Here is a 20,479-nt window from a genome sequence, read left to right on the forward strand (position 1 = left end):
GACTGAATGCCTTGACTGGAAACGATGGAAGAAGGATTTCCTTGGGAGTGGAAAGGACCCCAACCCTTTTAGCCCTGTCCTCCCCAGGCTGGCTGGGGGCAGGACTACAATCCCAGAAGGAGGCAGTCATATGGTAGGGCTAGCCAGGGGTGTCCAGTCTTTTGGCTTCCCTGGGCCACATTGGAAGAAGAAGCATTGTCTGGGCCACACCTAAAATACACTAACACAATAGTTGATGAACTTAAAAAAAAAAAATCACACAAAAACATCTCATAATGTTTTAAGAAAGTTTACAAATTTGCACTGGGCCACATTCAAAGCTGTCCTGGGCTGCATGCGGCCCACAGGCTGTAGGTTGGACAAGGTTGGACTAGGCCATGAAGACACAGGCAACCTGATCCAAGGTTCCTGGCTGCCCCAAGAGGCACAGAGCAGCAGAGGCTGCCAGACCTGGCCTCTGCTGACTTCATCGGCAGCCCCATGCCTGGCACTTCTGAATATTCTGGAGAATTCAGACATACCTGAAATTAAGTTTTCTATTGTCAGGATTGAAGCTTACCATAATCAATGAGTTGAGTTATAGACTAAAATTTGATTTCTTGCACACCTGGATTTGTGAATGGAGATTCGTTCCTATGGCTTGTATTATATTACTCATATTCTGCCACTTAAAAAAATTAATAAGAAATCTTGAAAAATTTTCCACAGCAGCGGAAATGAATGAATGAGATAGATCTATCTCATTCAAAAGATGAATATTATTATTTAAAAAAAAATAGACCGGGCACGGTGGCTCATGCCTATAATCCCAGTACTTTGGGAGGCTGAGGTGGGCAGATCACTTGAGGTCAGGAGTTCAAGACCAGCCTGGCCAACATAGTGAAGCCCCGTCGCTACTAAAAATGCAAAAATTAGCCAGGCGTGATGGAGCGTACCTGTAGTCCCAGCTACTCGGGAGACTGAGGCATGAGAATTGCATGAACCCAGGAGGCAGAGGTTGCAGTGAGCTGAGATCACACCACTGCACTCCATCCTGGGAGACAAAGTGAGACTCTTTGTCGCTAAATAAATAAATAAAAATACATACTCATAGTAGGAGACTCAAACAATATCAAAGGAGAAAGCAAAAGTTCCCTGGTCCTCCAGTCCCACTCCCTAGATATAATGAGCTTCTTGAGGGTTCTAGAAACTTTCTATGCAGTTAAAGTCACATAGCTATTTATACATAGCTCTTTTTATATGCAAATAAGCTCAAATGATATATACTTTTCTGCATGTGTATCATCTATATTATAAAATTTAGCACAATTTTTCTATTATATATATATTCATATTTATTACTTATTATTAAATAAGCTCTACTTATTTAAGTAGATATAGTTCTTTTTTTTTTTGAGGCAGGGTTTCGTTCTTGTTGCCCACGCCGGAGTGCAATGGTGCGATCTTGGCTTACCGCAACCTGCGCCTCCAGGGTTCAAGCAATTCTGCCTCAGCCTCCCAAGTAGCTGGAATTACAGGCATGCGCCAACACGCCCGGCTCATTTTGTATTTTTTTTAAGTAGAAACGGAGTTTCTCCATGTTGGTTAGGCTGGTCTAGGACTCCTGACCTCAGGTGATCCACCCGCCTCAGCCTCCCAAGGTGCTGGGATTACAGGCATGAGCAACCCGCGCCCGGCTTAAGTAGATAGAGTTCTACTTCATGTCTTTCAATGGCTACCCAGTATTTCACAGAATGGATATGTCACATGTATTTAACCAATGATTGGCATTTATTTATTTATTTATTTATTTATTTTTTCCTTTTTTTTTTTTTTTTTCTTTTTTATTGATCATTCTTGGGTGTTTCTCGCAGAGGGGGATTTGGCAGGGTCACAGGACAATAGTGGAGGGAAGGTCAGCAGATAAACAAGTGAACAAAGTTCTCTGGTTTTCCTAGGCAGAGGACCCTGTGGCCTTCCGCAGTGTTTGTGTCCCTGGGTACTTGAGATTAAGGAGTGGTGATGACTCTTAACGAACATGCTGCCTTCAAGCATCTGTTTAACAAAGCACATCTTGCACCGCCCTTAATCCATTCAACCCTGAGTGGATACAGCACATGTTTCAGAGAGCACAGGGTTGGGGGTAAGGTCACAGATCAACAGGATCCCAAGGCAGAAGAATTTTTCTTAGTACAGAACAAAATGAAAAGTCTCCCATGTCTACCTCTTTCTACACAGACACAGCAACCATCCGATTTCTCAATCTTTTCCCCACCTTTCCCCCCTTTCTATTCCACAAAACCGCCATTGTCTTCATGGCCCGTTCTCAATGAGCTGTTGAGTACACCTCCCAGATGGGGTGGTGGCCGGGCAGAGGAGCTCCTCACTTCCCAGTAGGGGCGGCCGGGCAGAAGCGCCCCTCACCTCCCGGACGGGGCGGCTGGCCGGGCGGGGGGCTGACCCCCCCCACCTCCCTCCCGGACGGGGCGGCTGGCCGGGCGGGGGGCTGACCCCCCACCTCCCTCCCGGACAGGGCGGCTGGCCGGGCAGAGGGGCTCCTCACTTCCCAGTAGGGGCGGCCGGGCAGAGGCGCCCCTCACTTCCCCGACGGGGCGGCTGGCCCGGCGGGGGGCTGACCCCCCCACCTCCCTCCCGGACGGGGCGGCTGGCCGGGCGGGGGGCTGACCCCCCCACCTCCCTCCCGGACGGGGCGGCTGGCCGGGCGGGGGGCTGACCCCCCCACCTCCCTCCCGGACGGGGCGGCTGGCCGGGCGGGGGGCTGACCCCCCCACCTCCCTCCCGGACGGGGCGGCTGGCCGGGCGGGGGGCTGACCCCCCCACCTCCCTCCCGGACGGGGCGGCTGGCCGGGCAGAGGGGCTCCTCACTTCCCAGAAGGGGCGGCCGGGCAGAGGCGCCCCTCACCTCCCGGATGGGGCGGCTGGCCAGGCGGGGGGCTAACCCCCCCACCTCCCTCCCGGACGGGGCGGCTGGCCGGGCCGGGGGCTGACCCCCCCCACCTCCCTCCCAGACAGAGCGGCTGGCCGGGCAGAGGGGCTCCTCACTTCCCAGTAGGGGCGGCCGGGCAGAGGCGCCCCCCCCACCTCCTGGACAGGGCGGCTGGCCGGGCAGGGGGCTGATCCCCCCACCTCCCTCCCGGACGGGGCGGCTGGCCAGGCGGGGGGCTGATCCCCCCACCTCCCTCCCGGACGGGGCGGCTGGCCGGGCGGGGGGCTGACCCCCCCACCTCCCTCCCGGATGTGGCGGCTGGCCGGGAGGGGGGCTGACCCCCCCCACCTCCCTCCCGGACGGGGCGGCTGGCCGGGCAGAGGGGCTCCTCACTTCCCAGTAGGGGCGGCCGGGCAGAGGTGCCCCTCACCTCCCGGACGGGGCAGCTGGCCGGGCGGGGGGCTGACCCCCCCACCTCCCTCCCAGACGAGGAGGGAGGACGCTCCTCACTTCTCAGACGGGGTGGCTGCCGGGCGGAGGGGCTCCTCACTTCTCAGACGGGGCGATTGCCATGCAGAGGGTCTCCTCACTTCTCAGACAGGGCGGCCGGGCAGAGACACTCCTCACATCCCGGACGGGGCGGCAGGGCAGAGGTGCTCCCCACATCTCAGACGATGGGCGACCGGGCAGAGACGCTCCTCACTTCCCAGATGTGATGGCGGCCGGGAAGAGGCGCTCCTCACTTCCTAGATGGGATGGCGGCTGGGCAGAGACGCTCCTCACTTTCCAGACTGGGCAGCCAGGCAGAGGGGCTCCTCACATCCCAGACGATGGGCAGTCAGGCGGAGACGCTTCTCACTTCCCAGACGGGGTGGCTGCCAGGCAGAGGCTGCAATCTCGGCACTTAGGGAGGCCAAGGCAGGCGGCTGGGAGGTGGTTGTAGCGAGCCGAGATCACGCCACTGCACTCCAGCCTGGACGCCATTGAGCACTGAGTTAACGAGACTCCGTCTGCAATCCCGGCACCTCAGGAGGCCGAGGCTGGCGGATCACTCGCGGTTAGGAGCTGGAGACCAGCCCAGCCGACACATCGAAACCCCGTCTCCACCAAAAAAATACGAAAACCCGTCAGGCGTGGCGGCGCACGCCTGCAATCGCAGGCACTTGGCAGGCTGAGGCAGGAGAATCGGGCAGGGAGGTTGCAGTGAGCTGAGATGGCAGCAGTACCGTCCAGCTTCGGCTCGGCATCAGAGGGAGACCGTGGAAAGAGGGGAGAGGGGAGAGGGGAGAGGGGGGAGGGGAGAGGGGGGAGGGGGGAGGGGAGAGGGGAGAGGGGAGAGGGAGCTCTATCTACCACACAGTCGAGCTCTCATCCGAGACGGAGTTTCACTCTTATTGCCTGGTCTAGAACTCTTAACCTCAATGATTGGCATTTAAATTCCCAGATTTTTAGCTAGCATTTATTGACCACAGACTATGTTGTTGGAATATGGTAAGTTACATAATCTTTGTAGCAGCCCAAGAGATAGGTCCTTTTACTGCCTGTATGTCACAATGAAGGAACTCTGTTGCAAAGAGGTCAATAACTTTCCCAAGATCACATACCTGGTAGGTGGTAGATCTGGGACTTGAACCCAGGCAGCCAGGCCCCAACCCAAGGCTGCACTCTGGATTAGTATGCCACAGCCCCTCTGTAGACCCCGAGCACTTGTGCTGGTATAGCCATAAAATACACTCATAGCAATGTACCTGCTAGGTCAAGGGTATGTGCATTTTATACATTAATAGCGCTAAATGATCAGGATGTTATTTTATGTAAAGGGTAATGGGCTTCTTTTTATGACCAAGTACAGATCCCACTTGCTTCCTGAGAACAGAGGGGCTGCTGATGTTCTTGTACCCTGAGGCTCTATGAAGTAAGGGTGTTCTCTCTGCTTTGGCCAGGGCTTCAGCTCTGAATCCTATCTGGCCCTCTCCCCTCTGGACTGGACTGGGCTCCCATGAGTCTTGGTGTCCTCTTATGCCCTCTAACCGAGGCCAAGGCCACTGGGTGCTGGAGAAGCCTGCCCCTGTACCCTCTTGGTCTCCTAAGTTTGAAGTTACCTCCCAGCTAGAAGCCACCTAGATCCCATTTTCTTTCCATCTGCAAGAGGGAAAATTTATACCCACCTAAGGAAACAGAATTGGCCTCCTTTGCCTCCTCATTTGCAGCTCCTACACCTAACCATAGGGGGCCCCACTGTGGGACCTCCAGGCCTTGGTCCTCCCAGACCTTTGCGGAGGTGGGAGGTAAGATTGTGTGTCCTGGCTTCTCTATGGCTGTGGCTTTTATAGGACTGTATCAGTGGTTCTCAAACAGGGACAGTTTTACCCCCCAGCCCCAGCACAGGACATCTGGCAATGTCTGGAGATATTTTTAGTCGTCACAACTTGGGGTGTATGTGTGTGTGCGCACATGGGCATGGGCATGTGCATGTGCACATATTCTACTGGCATCTAGTGGGTAGAAAGAGGCCAGGATGCTGCCAAACATCCTACAATGCACAGGACAGCCTGGCCACAAAGAATTATCCAGCTCAAAGTGTCAATAGTGCTGACATTGAGAAACCCTGGGCTATCGAAGGGCAGACAGTGCCCAGCACATGGCTCTCCCCCATGGCTCCTGAGTCTCTATGTAACAGGGGCTGAGGGGTGGGTGGTATCTGGGTTGAAGGGAAGTGGCTTGAAGGTGTATTTACAAAAAGCTTTTTATAAACAATGAGTAGATGCGAATTTCCCTCTCAAAGAACAGGAGAATGGCTAGTGAAGTTTGGGGGTGGGTAGTGGGATAGATTGTCATTCTGTACATGCAGTCACAAGCTATGGAGAAATTAAGGATGTTGAAGACACTACAAAGTTTACTAAATGTGGCTCAGCTATTCTCAAAGAAAAATGCTTGGAATTAAATGCTTTATTATTAAACCAGATAGAATTTAACTGAGCAAGTTGGACACTCAAGAAGCAAGACAACAAAAAATAAACTGACAAGAAGGAACTGGAGGAAATTAAGATAAAAGAAGTTAATGAATTAGAAAACAAGAAAATCTGTAACTTTAATAAATACATTTAAGACAAATAAAATTGACAATTTGGCATGCGTGTCAAGAAGACAACAGAATTAGATAAAAGTGGATGTAGAAGTGGAACAAAAACATTGATAAAAGAAACCACAGGCTGGGTGCACATGGTGGCTCACTCCTATAATCCCAGCACTTTAGGAGGCCAAGGTGGGAAGATTGCCTGAGCCCAGGAGTTCAAGACCAGCCTGGGAAACATAGGGAAACCCCGTCTCCACAAAAAGTTTAAAAATTAGCAGAGTATAGTAGCTTGTGCCTGTAGTCCCAGCTACTCAGGAGGCTGAGGTGGGAGGATTGCTTGAGCCCTGGAGGTCCAGGCTGCAATGAGCTGCGATTGCCACTGCACTCCAGCTTGGGAAACAGAATGAGACCCTGACTCAAAATAATAATAATAATAAGAAACCACAGTGGAACCTCTCTGTGTGAGGGTGGCATGGGCTTGAGGGAGGGCGATGGACACTGCAACATCTTCATGCATTCATTTAACAGCTATTTGCTGAGCACATACTGTGAGCCAGGCACTATTCTAAACACTGGGGGTACAGCATTTAACAAAATAGACAAAAGGCAGTGGCATTCTGAGCCCCAGTGAGCAGGTAACAACAGACGGGGACCAGTGACATCAATTCACCTGAGGCCCAAGGCTGGTTCAAGTGCCTGGAACCAAGATGTTTGTTGATTGAACAAGAAAATGCTGAGGCTTAGGTGAGGAGATAGAGCAGGAGACGAGAAGAGGTTTAACTTCCTTTCAGAAAGTCTAGGTTCAGAGGGAAGAACAGATTCTACCATATAAGAAAATGAAAGTTTCTTAATGACTCAGGTAGTCTATCTTCTTACCAAATACTGATGTGTCTGAAGTAGTGTCCTGCCATGAGACCAACTGACTAGCACTCAATTACCCCACTTCTTTTTTTTTTTTTTTTTTTTTGAGATGGAGTTTTGCTGTGTTGCCAGGCTGGAGTACAGTGGCACGATCTCAGCTCACTGCAACATCTACCTCCTAGGTTCAAGCGATTCCCCTGCCTCAGCCTGCTGAGTAGCTGGGACTACAGGTGCGCACCACCGCACCTGGCTAATTTTTTGTATTTTAGTAGAGACGGGGTTTTACCATGTTGGCCAGGATGGTCTGGATCTCCTGACCTCATCATCCGCCCGCCTCGGCCTCCCAAAGTGCTGGGATTACAGGCATGAGCCACCGCGCCTGGCTTACCCCACCTCTTAAAAACAAGGACTCCATCTGGAGTTGGTTCCTATTCCTCTTCTGCTTTTCTATCTCAGACTCTCAGGCTACAGAAAAGAAACCTTTCCTCCAAGAATTGGAGCCTTGGCCAACCCTCACCCTTAGAAGACTCCGTTTGTGGCAGATGGCCCTCCCGTAAGCCAGTGTGGGATTCCTCTCAAACACCCTGTATTAGTCCATTTTGTGCTGCTATTACAGAATACCACAGACTGGGCAATTTATAATGAGCAGAGATTTACTTCCTACAGTTCTAGAGGCTAGGAAGTCCAAGATCGAGGGGCTTTGCTGCGTCAGCCCATGGTGGAAGGTGGAAAGGGGAAAAGAGTGGAAGAGAGAAAAGGGAGCCAAACTTGTCCTTTTGTGAGGAACCCACTCCCATGATAATAGCATTCATTCACTCTGCCCCATGGCCTGATCACTTCTCAGGCCCCACATCCCAGCACTTGCATTGGGAATAAAGTTTCCAACACATGCTTTCTGGGAGAAACATTGAAACCGCAGCACAACCCTCGTTTTAGGCCTCTGGCAGCCGTCATGGCTGGCTGGGCTCTCTCAACACCCAAGACCCTTGGTGGGCTGCTTGGAGAAGAGTTTCCAAAGGAATGTTCTGTGGCCAGTAGCTGTCTTCCAGCTCAGCTACAGCCACTTCTTTGGCTTCTAAAGCACCTGGGAAGGGAGCTTGCTCTCATGCCAGGCTGTGTGGAATCTTTCTTCACAGAGAGAGCAAGAGAGTGCTCAGGGGACTCAAAAGATGACATTTTCAGAAGGCTCCCTCTGCTTTTGTTAACAGTGGCAAATACTTGTGTCCTGTTCACCTTGGGCTGGGCAGTGTTCTACGTGCTTAACATCCATTAACAACCACTCTGTGAGGCAGGTCCTCTATGATCATCCCATTTTACAGATGAGGAAGCTGAGGCACAGAGCTGTGAAGTACCTTGGCCAAGGTCCCCATGATGGAAGTCTGGGCTTGGCCTCCATAAAGCCTCTCACATGTGCTCTTGGCAAAGACTTCAGGACTTCTCTCCTCCGTCCACTCCTTCAAGAACCTTGTGAGCACCAGACACATTCACACATACACAAGGAGAAAAAGAGGCAGTTGTCTGGCCTCTCCCTGATTCTGACTCCCTCTCCAGAGGATTTAACTCATTTTTCTACAGAGGATTTAACTGAAGTGAGTGCTGATTGCAGAGATTATCGACAACTATAAACATTTACTTTTTGAATTTGAATGAACAAACCGTCTGTCACCCCTGCAGTGGTCTCTAGGGTTCTTTTGGCCTCTGGGCCTATAAACTGAGCTGGTTGAATAGTAGATTTGCTTGGACTTAAGAGCATACTCTATCACTCAGAAGGACAAGGGGGAGCTGGTGAAGCTGACTTTGAACACCAGGGACATAGGGCTATTCTGATCAGCCCCCTAGTTTAAGAAAGGAGGTACTTTCTCAGAAGAGGCCTCCAACAGCAAAGATGTGAAGTTGTAGATGGAGGGGAAGTGCTCCCTTGGATCAAAGCCAACTTTGCACTAGAGGCAGGAAGAAATGCTATGGGCTCATTAATTACAGGATGCCACAGGATTGGCTTTGCCTCTGGGTGTGAGGGCAATAACCTATGCTTTAAACAAGCAGCCCCATCACTCTACAGTAATTAGCAGGACAATAGGCATCTTCATAGAACTAGATTGACAGGTAGCCCACAACATGCAGCCTCAAGCTGGCCTAGAACTGAGCTCTTTCAGATGCCACACCTGTGGGGCCAGCCAGCCCACGAGATCTTGGGCACAGAAGTGACACATTCTTTCTTAGGCTGTTTGCTGTGAACTTGCTATGTAGTAGGCAGTGTGAAGAACACACAAGAAATGTGAGACACAAACCTTACCCAGTCTTACCACAGAAAATTGAGGAGGCAAGATTAAGCTTGAAAAGTTAAAACAGCAGCACAAGAAATAGCATTTATGTCTCATACAAAGGGTATCAATGCTCAGAGCTACAGGGCAGCTCTGGACAGGGAACCCCACCAGGTAGATGGAAAGGTGGGGGTATGGTGGGGTCTGCATTACCTGCGGGGTTTCTGCCAGTGCACACTGCCATGTTTCTTACAAGAGAAGTAGGAAACAGAAAAAGAAAATTAAAAATCATGCTAATATTTGTCAGAGATACACATTGCTATGGTTTTGGTTATATCCTTTGAGATATTTTTTCTGTGCATATATATTTTATTACATAAATGGGTTCATACTGTACGTCTGTTCTATGACTCGCTTTTTATACTTAGCAATACATTGTGAACATTTTTTCTTGTCAATGAAATTTTTATTGATTGCTTATATTTCACTATGAATTTACCATGATTTAACGAATCCCTTCTTATTGCCACTTTAGGTTATTAACAATTGTGGCCATTATATATAATTCTGACTCTGTGCACATCCTTATTATTATTATCATTATTCTTTTTATGAGATGGAGTTTTGCTCTTGCTGCTCAGGCTGGGGTGCAATGGGGAGATCTTGGCTCACTGCAACCTCCATCTCCTGGGCTTAAGCGATTCTCCTGCCTCAGCCTCCTGAGTAGCCAGAGTTACAGGTATGTGCCACCATGCCTGGCTAATGTTTTTGTATTTTTAATAATGTTTTTGTATTTTTAATAGAGACAGGGTGTCACCATGTTGGTCAGGCTGGTCTTGAACTCCTGACCTCAGGTGATCCACCTGCCTCGGCCTCACAAAGTGCTGGGACTATAGGTGTGAACCACCAACCCCAGCCACATCCTTATTTTCATCCCCTTAAGTAGAAGGGGATCTACTGCTTTAGCCTCCCAAGTAGCTGAGATTACAGGCATGCACCACCACATTGGCTAACTTTTGTATTTTTTAGTAGAGACAGGGTTTCACCATGTTGGCCAGGCTTGTCTTGAACTCCTGAGCTCAAGTAATTCATCCTCCTCGGCCTCCCAAAGTGCTGGGATTATAGGCATGGTTTCTGTCTTTATGTCAGTTTCAGAAAGACTTCTGCTACAGAGTTTATATTAATATATTCAAACAAACTATCTCAATACTTTAATGTTTTTTTTTTAATTTAAAAAGTTAAATAGAGTAGATCAAGGAGTATGCACACTTTCAAGGATTTGGTACATATTGTCAAATTGCCTTCCAGGAAGGATGTATCAACTTAGGCTCTCGTCACCAATCCTATGAGAATGCCTCCTTCACTATGTCCTTCCCAACACTGGGGATTAGCATTTTTGAAAATTTTGCAAATTTGATAAGCAAAAACAAATAGTATATCATTGTTGCTTTAGTTTGCTTTCCTTTTCCTTTTCTTTTTTTATTACTTGGAATCTTTTACAGGCCAGCCGTTGGTAATTCTTTCTGATGAATTATCTGCTTATGTGCTTTATCTAGTTTTCTTTTCTTTTTCTTTCTTTCTTTTTTTTTTTTTTTGAGGCAGGGTCTTGCTCTGTTGCCCAGGCTGGAGTGCAGTGGCGTGATCACAGCTCACTGCAGCCTCAACCTCCTGGGCTCAGGTGATCCCCCACCTCAGCTTCCCAAGTAACTGGGACTATAGGCGCATGCCACCATACCCAGCTAGTTTTTGTATTTTAAGTAGAGACAGGGTTTTGCCGTGTTGGCCAGGCTGGTCTCAAGTTCCTGAGCCCAAGCAATCCGCCCACCTCGGCCTCCCAAAGTGTTGGGATTACAGGCGTGAGCCACCGAGCCCAGTCAGTTTTCTGTTTTCTATTGATATATTTCTCCATTTTTCCCACTTCATTTGTGTAGTTTATTATTATTATTTAGTGTGGTATATTATTTTTTTCTTATTTATTTTAAAGATGTATTCAGGCTATTAACTCCTTGTCTGTCATATATTACGTGTGTGTGTGTGTGTGTGGTTTTTTTTTTTTTTTTGGAGATGAGGGTTTCACTATGTTGCCGAGGCTGGCCTCAAACATCTGGCCTCAAGTTATACTCCTGCCTTAGCCTGCCCAGTCGCTGGGATTACAGGTGTGAGCCACCTTGCCCAATTCTCATATATTACAAATATTTTATCCTAGATTATCACTTGTCATTTAGTCTTGTTCATTTTTAAAGCATTCATGAATCTAAAATATCCATGTAATCAAGGTAGTCTGTATAGGCTTTCCAAACCATGAGGCTAGAGGTGGCCATGACTCGAAGCAGGGAGGCCAGCAGGGAGGCGGCCCCTGCCAGAGTGCAGATGTGGCAGGATGAGGCCGAAGGTGGGGCAGGGCTAGAGAGGAGGCGAGCGGGGCCAACTCAAGGCAGATGAGAGAGGGGACCAAGATGTGGTGACCTTGGGTGGGAGAGGGAGGAAGGAGGAGGAGCCCGGGGTGACTCACAGGTGCTGACCTGGAGGAGGGCAGGGTGTGAGCAGGTAGAGGATGAGCCAGGATTGGGACTATAGGAAGGGGAGTGGTGGGGGTGGGGTGCAGAGATCGTGACAATTCCCTTTGGGATTGTTGTGTGGAGGCTCCTGGCCGGATAAGTCACTGGTATTTGGATCACTAGGACTGGGCTGGTTTCTGTCTTTTTTTTTTTTTTTTTTTTGAGACAGAGTCTTGCTCTGTCACTCAGGCTGGAGTGCAGTGGCACGATTTCAGCTCACTGAAACCTCTGCCTCCTGTGTTCAAGTGATTATCCTGCCTTAGCCTGCCGAGTAGCCAGGATTACAGGCATGCCCCACCACACTGGCTAGTTTTTGTAATTTTGTAGTAGAGACTAGGTTTCACCATGTTGGCCAGTCTTGTGTTGAACTCCTGAGCTCAAGTGATCTGCCCTCCTTGGCCTCCCAAAATACTGGGATTATAGGCATTGTTTCTGTCTTTATATCAGTTTCAGGAATACTTCTGCTACAGAATTTATATTAATATATTCACACAAATTATCTCAATATTTTAGTGAGTTTTTTTTTTTTTTAATTTGAATCTTAATCTAGCTGGGCACAGTGGTGTGCACCTGGAGTCCCAGCTACCTGGGAGGCGGAGGCAGGAGGAATGGTCAGGCCTAGGAGCTGAAGGCTGTAGTGCGTTGCGATTGCACCTGTGACTAGCCACTGCACTCCAGCCTGGGCTACGTAGTGAAACCCTGTTTCCAAAAAATAAAATAAATATTAATCTAGATGGAATCTGTAGTATTTTTGTGAATTGTGAAAGTTAAGGAGTTAACTCACTGTCATTGACCTCCACCTGGGGCAGCCCCCAGTCCCTGGCCCAGAGACAGTCCTGTGGGCCCTCAGAGTCCCTGTGTCGCTGCTGCTGTTACTGCTATGGCTCTTGGCCTGTGCCCGACTGCCGACTGCCATCAAGCCCACTGTGTTGGGGTTTCCTGTCAGTCATGCCCGGAGCCCTGCCTCTAGCCAATGCCCTCTCCCAGCCTGGTTTCTTTCGAGCATTTCCTGCGGGTTAGCTCTGGGGATCTTTTCCTAGCCTGTTCTTACCTGTGTTATTGCCAGAAAGAAATCTTTTTTTTTTTTTTTGAGACGGAGTCTTGCTCTGTCACCCAGGCTGGAGTGCAGTGGCGCGATCTCTGCTCACTGCAAGATCCGCCTCCCGGGTTCACGCCATTCTTCTGCCTCAGCCTCCTGAGTAGCTGGGACTACAGGCGCCCACCACCGTGCTCGGCTAATTTTTTTTTGTATTTTTAGTAGAGACGGGGTTTCACCGTGGTCTCGATCTGACCTCGTGATCGACCCGCCTCAGCCTCCCAAAGTGCTGGGATTATAGGCGTGAGCCACTGCGCCCGGCACCAGAAAGAATTCTTCACAGTTGCTGGCATTTTTATGGCCTTTCCCCAGTTTCTTTAGCAGATGCATATTTTTCTCTGTTTCAGATTTGCTAGGTTCTTTTTTTTTTTAAGTGACTTTTTAAAGGATCTTTTCTTATTGGGGAATAACAAACATAAAGTCACAAATCCTAAGCATACATCTCAGTGAATTTTTACATAGGTATTCACTATGTCCCCACTACCCTGATCAAGAGACTTCTTTTAGCATTAAGAAGCTATTGGTGGGAGGTTGGGTGGAGAGGGAAATCATAAATGTGTCCCCACACTGCTTTTTTTTTTTTTCTAGAACTATCAGGAAATGGTGTGAGGAGGGTAGCCACATATGAATTTCGGCTTTATAAAGGGGTATGGAGAGCACAGTGGTTAGAAGTCAGGCTGGTCATGAGCTGGTCCTGCCCCTCACTAGCCATGAGACTTTCTATGCCTCAGTTTCAACAACTGTAAAATGGGAGTAGAAGACAGCTCCTGTCTCATAGCATTGTCATGAAGATTACATGAGGCAGTGCACGTAAGTGCACAAAAAATGTCAATTGTTGTTTCTCTTGTTATTAATAACGATGAGGAAGAGGCGGCCGTAACTGTGGTTCTTAACTAGGAGTATGTGTCAGAATCACCTGGGGCACTTTTGCAAAAATACACATGCTTGACCCGGCCAGATCAACTGAGTCAGGATCTAGATTTTAAATGCCTCCCCAGGTCATTCTGTTGCTCATCTGTGGTTCAGTGCCACCGGGCTGGAGGTGGCCATGACTGGAAGCAGGGAAGCCAGCAGGCAGCCCCTGCCAGAGAGCAGGTGTGGCAGGAGGAGGACGCAGCTGGGGCAGGGCTGGCGAGGAGGAGAGCAGGGCTGACTTGAGGCAGACAGGAGAGGTGGCCAAGACATGGTGACTTTGCACAGGGGAGGGAGGAAGGAGGAGAAGCCCGGGGTGACTCACAGGTGCTGACTTGGACAAGTGTGGTGGAGGATGAGCCAGGGTAGGGACTACAGGAAGAGAAGTGGTGGGGGCAGGGCACAGAGATTGTGACAATTCCTTCTGGGCTCCTGGTGAGGATAAGTTAGTATTTAGATCTCTAGGCCTAGGTCGGTACTATGGTTCTGGGAGATGTTGGTGCGGAGGAGATGGATAAAGCCATGGGCTTGGTCATTGAGTAAAATGTAGAGGGCAGAGGAGGGCCAAGTTCACAAGCATCCTCCTCTGCAAAGGCCTGCGTCCATTTTTTTTTTTTTTTTTAATAGACTGGGTCTTGCTCTGTCACCCAGGCTAGAGTGCAGTGGTGCGATCATAGCTCACTGTAGCTTTCAACTTCTGGGCTTAAGCCATCCTCCTGCCTTAACTTCCCAAAGTGTTGGAACTATAGGCGTGAGCCCCACACCCAGCCTCCTTGTGTGTCCACTTCTTATTCTGCCTTACCTAGAAATAGAGAAGAGCTTGTTTCTCATGCAATAACCCCTGCTGAGGACTGTTGGAAAATAAACTGTCCCCTCATCTGAAGATGAATAATAACTTTGGGTCATTTTCTTTCTTCACAGGTCACAGAATTTTCCACACTCCTTGACGGAGGTGCTTAACCCTTATCCATCAGCATTCTCAGACAGCACCTCCGGTTAGGGACAGTATCTGACCGTCCGACATCCCTGCAGCCCCCATGTGTCACACAGACTCAGCCTCAGGTAGATGGTTTCCGTAGATGGTGGCTTTCTTTGGACCCTTGACATCAACCAGTTACTATTTGGTAAGAACTTAAGTCATTCCAGTGCCTCTCTCAGAAGCATTTGCATTTAGAATTTCAGGTGTCATAGAAGTAATGAAAGACGTTGCATTCCTGAAGGAATGAATAAATTATTCATTTTGTTGTTCTGGAACATCACTGCCCACTAGAATTTACCATGATGATAGTAATGTTCTCTGTGCTGTTCCATGAAGTAGCTACTGGCCACATGTGGCTATTGAACATTTGAGATGTGTCCAGTGTGACTGAGGAACTAGATTTTTTCATTTTAATGAATTAAAATTGAATTTTTTTTTGAGACAAGGTCTTACTCTGTCACCCACGCTGGAGTGCAGTGCTGTGATCATGGCTCATTGCAGCTTTGACCTCCTGGGCTCACATAATCCTCCCACCTCAGCCTCCCAAGTAGCTGGGACCACAGGTGTGTGCCACCACACCCAGCTAATTGTTTTTTTTTTTTTTTTTTGAGAGATGGGGGTCTCCCTATATTGCCCAGGCTGGTCTCAAACTCCTGGGCTCAAGCGATCCTCCCTTGGCATCCCAAAGTGCTGGGATTACAGGGGTGAACCTCGACACCCCACCTTAAAATTGTAATTTAAACTGAAAAAAGGAAAGCAGGCACTATGAAGTTGTATTCTCTGGGTTGGTGAGAGCTAGGGATGTTACGCTGATACCCCACCTGACTGCTCCACTACCAAGTGCTCCCCAAAGGGATTTGGAATAAAGGAGGAGGAGGCCTTGGTTCTTAACTAAGGATGATTCCAACCATCTGCAAAAGCAGGCATCAAGTAGAAGATTACTTGGCTGTTTCCACATCGAAACCAAATGGGCTTTCTTTCTCCCCCTAACCCTGGCCTCAGCCCTCATTCTGCCTGCATGAGAAGGCGGTGTCTAGTACTGCCCCTCCCAGGCCTCTCCAGGCTTCCTTCTTCCTGCTCTTCCCACCTTGGGACCATTGCCCCTGCCCTCCCTTCTGCCCTGTGTCCCTCTTCCTGCTCCCACCACAGCAAGCCCCACCTCCTCCAAGAAGGCTTCCCAGACTCCTCTGTCCCTTCCAGGTGAGGCTAGTTCTAGGGCCCTGAACAAATTCCATTTGGCTTCCCAACTGAGGGTAAGGTGGCAGGGATGGGTCTTAGGAAGATCAACTGCAGGATGGATGTGCGTGTAACCACTGTATTTCCGACTTCTTCGACCACTGCTTATGGTGAGAAAGATATCTCCTGTCCCAACCAGGACACACCTCAATGTATGGATACATAGCACTGAAGCAAAAGTTTTTTGTTTTTTTTTTTTGAGGCAGAGTCTTGCTCTGTCACCCAGGCTGGAGTGCAGTGGCGTGATCTTGGCTCACTGCAAGCTCCGCCTCCCGGGTTCACACCATTCTTCTGCCTCAGCCTCCCGAGTAGCTGGGACTACAGGTGCCCGTCACCACGCCTGGCTAATTTTTTTTTTGTATTTTTAGTACAGACGGGGTTTCACTGTGTTAGCCAGGATGGTCTCGATCTCCTGACCTCGTGATCTGCCTGCCTCGGCCTCCCAAAGTGCTGGGATTACAGGCGTGAGCCACTGCACCCAGCCGCAAAAGTTTTGTCAAAACAATATTCACCCTGACTACATGTGATGTGCTTGGATATTATTCTGTTTAATTAATTAATTAATTTATTTATTTATTTATTTTTTGAGACGGAGTCTCGCTCTGTCGCCCAGGCCGGAGTGCAGCGGCGTGATCTCGGCTCACTGCAAGCTCTGCCTCCCAGGTTCACGCCATTTTCCTGCCTCAGTCTCCTGAGTAGCTGGGACTACAGGTGCCTGCCACCACACCCAGCTAATTTTTTTTTTTGTATTTTTAATAGAGACAGGGTTTCACCGTGTTAGCCAGGATGGTCTTGATCTCCTGACCTCATGATCCGCCCTCCTCGGCCTCCCAAAGTGCTGGGATTACAGGCATAAGCCACTGCACCTGTCCTATTCTGTTTATTTTAAAAGAGAAAGGCTGGTTGTGACCCACTAAATTGATTTCATGACCCAGTAGCGAGTCACAACCCACCAGGTGAGCAACATAGAGTGAGATCCTGGCTGCATCTTTGCCCCAGCTGTGACAGCCAGCCCTTCCCAACTCAGAGCAGCTCCAAACACAGCCCAGGCTGCCCGTTACTGTACCGCCCACACGCTGCAACCCGGGTTCCTTGAAGAGCTAGCACATGATGAGCTCATCCAAGTGGTCTCCCTGAGGGGCTCTGCTCTTTCCACAGACTCTCACTGCTCCGTTGGTCATGCTGTAAAATGGCCATGGCCACAGATGCTGTGTCAGGAGGTTGAAGTCTATAGAACACACTAGACACGTAAGAGAAGGATGCCAGGTCAGGGTCAGGGACACAGGCTGCACATCTCACCTCTCTTGATCTCATCCCTCTTAATGGGACCTCTCAGGTCTAGGGGTTTCACCAACGCTGCTCATCTAGCAGGGCCACACATAACAAATAGAAGCAGAGCAAGCCCTGGAACTCCTGCCTGACAGTGACACGACGACAGAAACATCTTACCAGTCAGAGACCATGAGAAATAGATTCAAGGAGCATTCCACGTGCAAGTGAGTCTTGGCCCCATCTGCCTTTGGATTTTAGCCGTGAACTGGAAGGTATTGGAAAGAAGACCCTCAGAAATAGCTTAATCAAAATCCCTGCGTCTGAACCAAGTGCCTTATTTCTCTGTGGGCCTCAAGCTTCGCTGACATCTGTGGAGCACACTGTCCTAACAGGAGTGCTGTCTGATTTCCCAACGCTCTGCAAAAGAAACAGCCTGGAAGGGTGGCTGGTGGAAGGTGGTTTTTAGAGAGAGACTTGTAGATAACAGGAAAGTGAAGGCTGTAAGGAAGGTTGTAATTAAACAGCACATGGAAACACAATCACATTATTGTCCCATTCCATAGGGATAATGATGACCACTTCAGTGGGAAAAGGAGAGGTTTTAAGTCATTAGGGACTATGGGCCACCTTTTAGGAAGATTTATTTTCAAAGGTTAAAATAGTGTTTTGGCAATTCAAGTTTCATTTTCAGAAAATGTAATTGATGGGAACCTCAGTGACTCTGGATGAATAAGATGCTGTTGAGTGGCTCTGACTTGGGCCGGCCATGCTTCTCACAGGACCTTGGAGACCAAGGTCACTGTGATCTCAGGTTCAGGGGGCAAGTCCTCTCCACACAGCCCTAGTTGGCCTCACAGCTGAAAATGTCTCCCTTACTGTTGGACTCCTTTGTTCACCCACATGAGTTTGTGAATAAATCCTTTCCAGTCTGAAAGCTTGCTGACACTTGGAGACAGGTGTGGAGAGAGGACTCTGAGCTGGATACTTCCTGGGGATGGCAGGCCTGGTGGGATGGCCTAAGTAGCCATGGGACAGGACACAGCAACTCAGATTTGGGCTAGGGGTGCAGTTTGTGGAGCAGTGGCGGAGGGGTAGGCAGGTGTGGGCTTGAGGACAAATTCTGCCTGCTTCGCTACGTGGCCTGAGCCAGGGCAGCCCACTTGCCGAGGCAGGGCCAGGTCTCTGTTTCTTTGGTAGCCTGATTCCTCCCCGCTCCCTGGCCACGTGGTCCCCAGATCTGCTTCTGTGAATCACCCTGAGTGACTGCAGGGGTGCTTCAATCAGTGAGGGGATCTCAAAGAAAAGCCAGGTATTTCTTAGACAAGGATTCTTAGATAAGGATGATTTATTCCTCACCATCTGAGAAAGCAACAGTCTAGTAGAAGGCAGTGGGGCCCAGGGCTCTGTCACCTCACCAGGAGGTCTCTGTCTTGACAATAGATTACTACGTAATGCACGTGTAATGCATTGCACATCCTATTGTTGACATTTTGCAAATCTAATTTAATTACAAAATGATGAAACCATTTCTCCCAAAGGGGGAGGATAACATGAAATCACAATAATAACCTAAAATAACAATATCAAAGTTCTAGGAAAAGATTTTAGACAAACCACTCTGTGACATGTCCCCAAGGTGAGAATGGAGTAGGGCTTGATCAAAATGGTGGTCTCAAACAAGCTGCCTAAAGGAATTATTATTTCAGTGGGATTAGAATAATGTGAGGGGTAGAGGAAAACCTGCCAGGCATAAGCATTCCACCTAGTGGAAATTAGATTTTGATGATGAAATCGCAAATGATTTTAACAGGGAGGAAGGGGGCAGGCAGCAGCCAAGGAGAACAGATGAGTGTAGGTTTTCAATGAACCTGCTGGGTTTTCACACTGCCTGATGCCTTGGCTGTGATATACCATGGGTATGTCAGAATGTCCAGAAGGACCGAAGTCTAGAATTAGCAACGATTGTAAAGGAATCCTGGTCAGCACCAAAGTTGTTTGTTTGCTTCCTTATTGGTCTGTTTGGAGCAAGAGGATGGACAAGGCAGCGACTCCCCTTGGCTAGGCGAAGACGCAGAGTAGAGAGAACAAAAAAGTGCACAATTCCCATTTTGTTTCCAATTCTACTTCCCTTGAGAATAGTCCTCGCACTGGCAGAAAAAAAAAAGTGGAACAAAGATCATTAAGAGTGAAATGAAGCCCCTAACAGTAGAGAAAATGTAAAATAGAGCTCTCTCAACTCTGTCCTAGAAAACGACCCACTTGTCACATTCCCCATAGGTGGTCACATTCCCCATAGGTGGTCACGTTCCCCACGGGTGGTCATCCAGGTTGGCCAGAGCCCCCAAAGCAGCACTTCTGGAGAGAGGTGGCATGACCAGAGACAAATCCATTTATTAGTCCTAAATTTCAAGACAGAGAAGAGAAACTTGCTGAGCAATGTGTTTTTTCTCTTTTCTTTTTTTTTAAATAAAGCCCCGCAGTGGCTCACGCCTGTAATCCCAGCACTTTGGGAGGCCGAGGTGGGCGGATTGCCTGAGGTCGGGAGTTCAAGACCAGCCTGGCCAACATGGTGAAACCCCTCTCTACTAAAAATACAAAATTAGCCAGGTCTGGTGGTGCATACCTGTAATCCCAGCTACTCGGGAGACTGAGGCAGGAGAATCGCTTGAACCCGGGAGGCGAAGATTGTGGTGAGCCGAGATCGGGCCATTGCACTCCAGCCTGGGCAATGAGAGTGAGACTCCATCTCAAAAAAATAACAAATAAAGCCCCTGAAGGGAGGCTTCTCTGGGCTGCAGATGACCCAGCCCCCGGAGGAACAATAAATGACTTTGGGGTAACAAAGTCATGACTCAAAGTAGTCTTGTCAGGGTGGAAAAAAGAAGACATTTTACAAGGGAAAATGTAACATTTTATGTTTGGGTTCACTAAAATGATTCCTTCAAATACATAGTGGAGGAGCGTGGGGGCCCAAGGGGACTGGTTTTCCATGGGTTCCTTATGGACCTAGAGTGTGAAGATCAGGAGAGCCCCCCACACATGGGAGGCAAGGACCTAGCACAGAGAGGGCCGCAGCCTTTCTCCATCCCCGCTTCTTGGGCCAACTGCCCGTGTGTGGGGTGCAGCTCTCAGATCCCAGCCAAGTAGGAATTCCCCAGGCAGGTCACCAAGAGGAAGGGGGTGTGGGGGCAGAGCAGTGGTGACGATGCAGGGGCTGTTAGCCAGAGGAGAGGTGAATTTATATAGCTGAAAGGCCACCAAAGATGAGAGAGGGACCGTTCTTTATGTCCAGCAGGCCACGT

The 20,479-nt window shown here is 49.2% G+C and overlaps 1 protein-coding gene across 50 annotated transcripts in view; it reads left to right on the plus strand.

Moving 5' to 3' along the window:
• ASPRV1 (aspartic peptidase retroviral like 1) overlaps positions 1–20,479 on the plus strand; it is a 197,822-nt gene that overhangs the window by 145,186 nt on the left and 32,157 nt on the right. For 46 of the 50 annotated variants that reach the window (XM_063594863.1, XM_063594864.1, XM_055107829.2 and 43 more), the window contains one exon: positions 14,612–14,814. The exons of the other annotated variants lie outside the window; for them this stretch is intronic. The gene's annotated coding sequence lies outside the window, so the exon portion shown is untranslated. The remainder of the gene's footprint in view (positions 1–14,611; positions 14,815–20,479) is intronic. 50 annotated transcript variants of the gene reach the window in all.

This window comes from Pan paniscus, chromosome 12, assembly GCF_029289425.2.
Source record: "Pan paniscus chromosome 12, NHGRI_mPanPan1-v2.0_pri, whole genome shotgun sequence".
NCBI classification, from domain to species: Eukaryota; Metazoa; Chordata; class Mammalia; order Primates; family Hominidae; genus Pan; species Pan paniscus.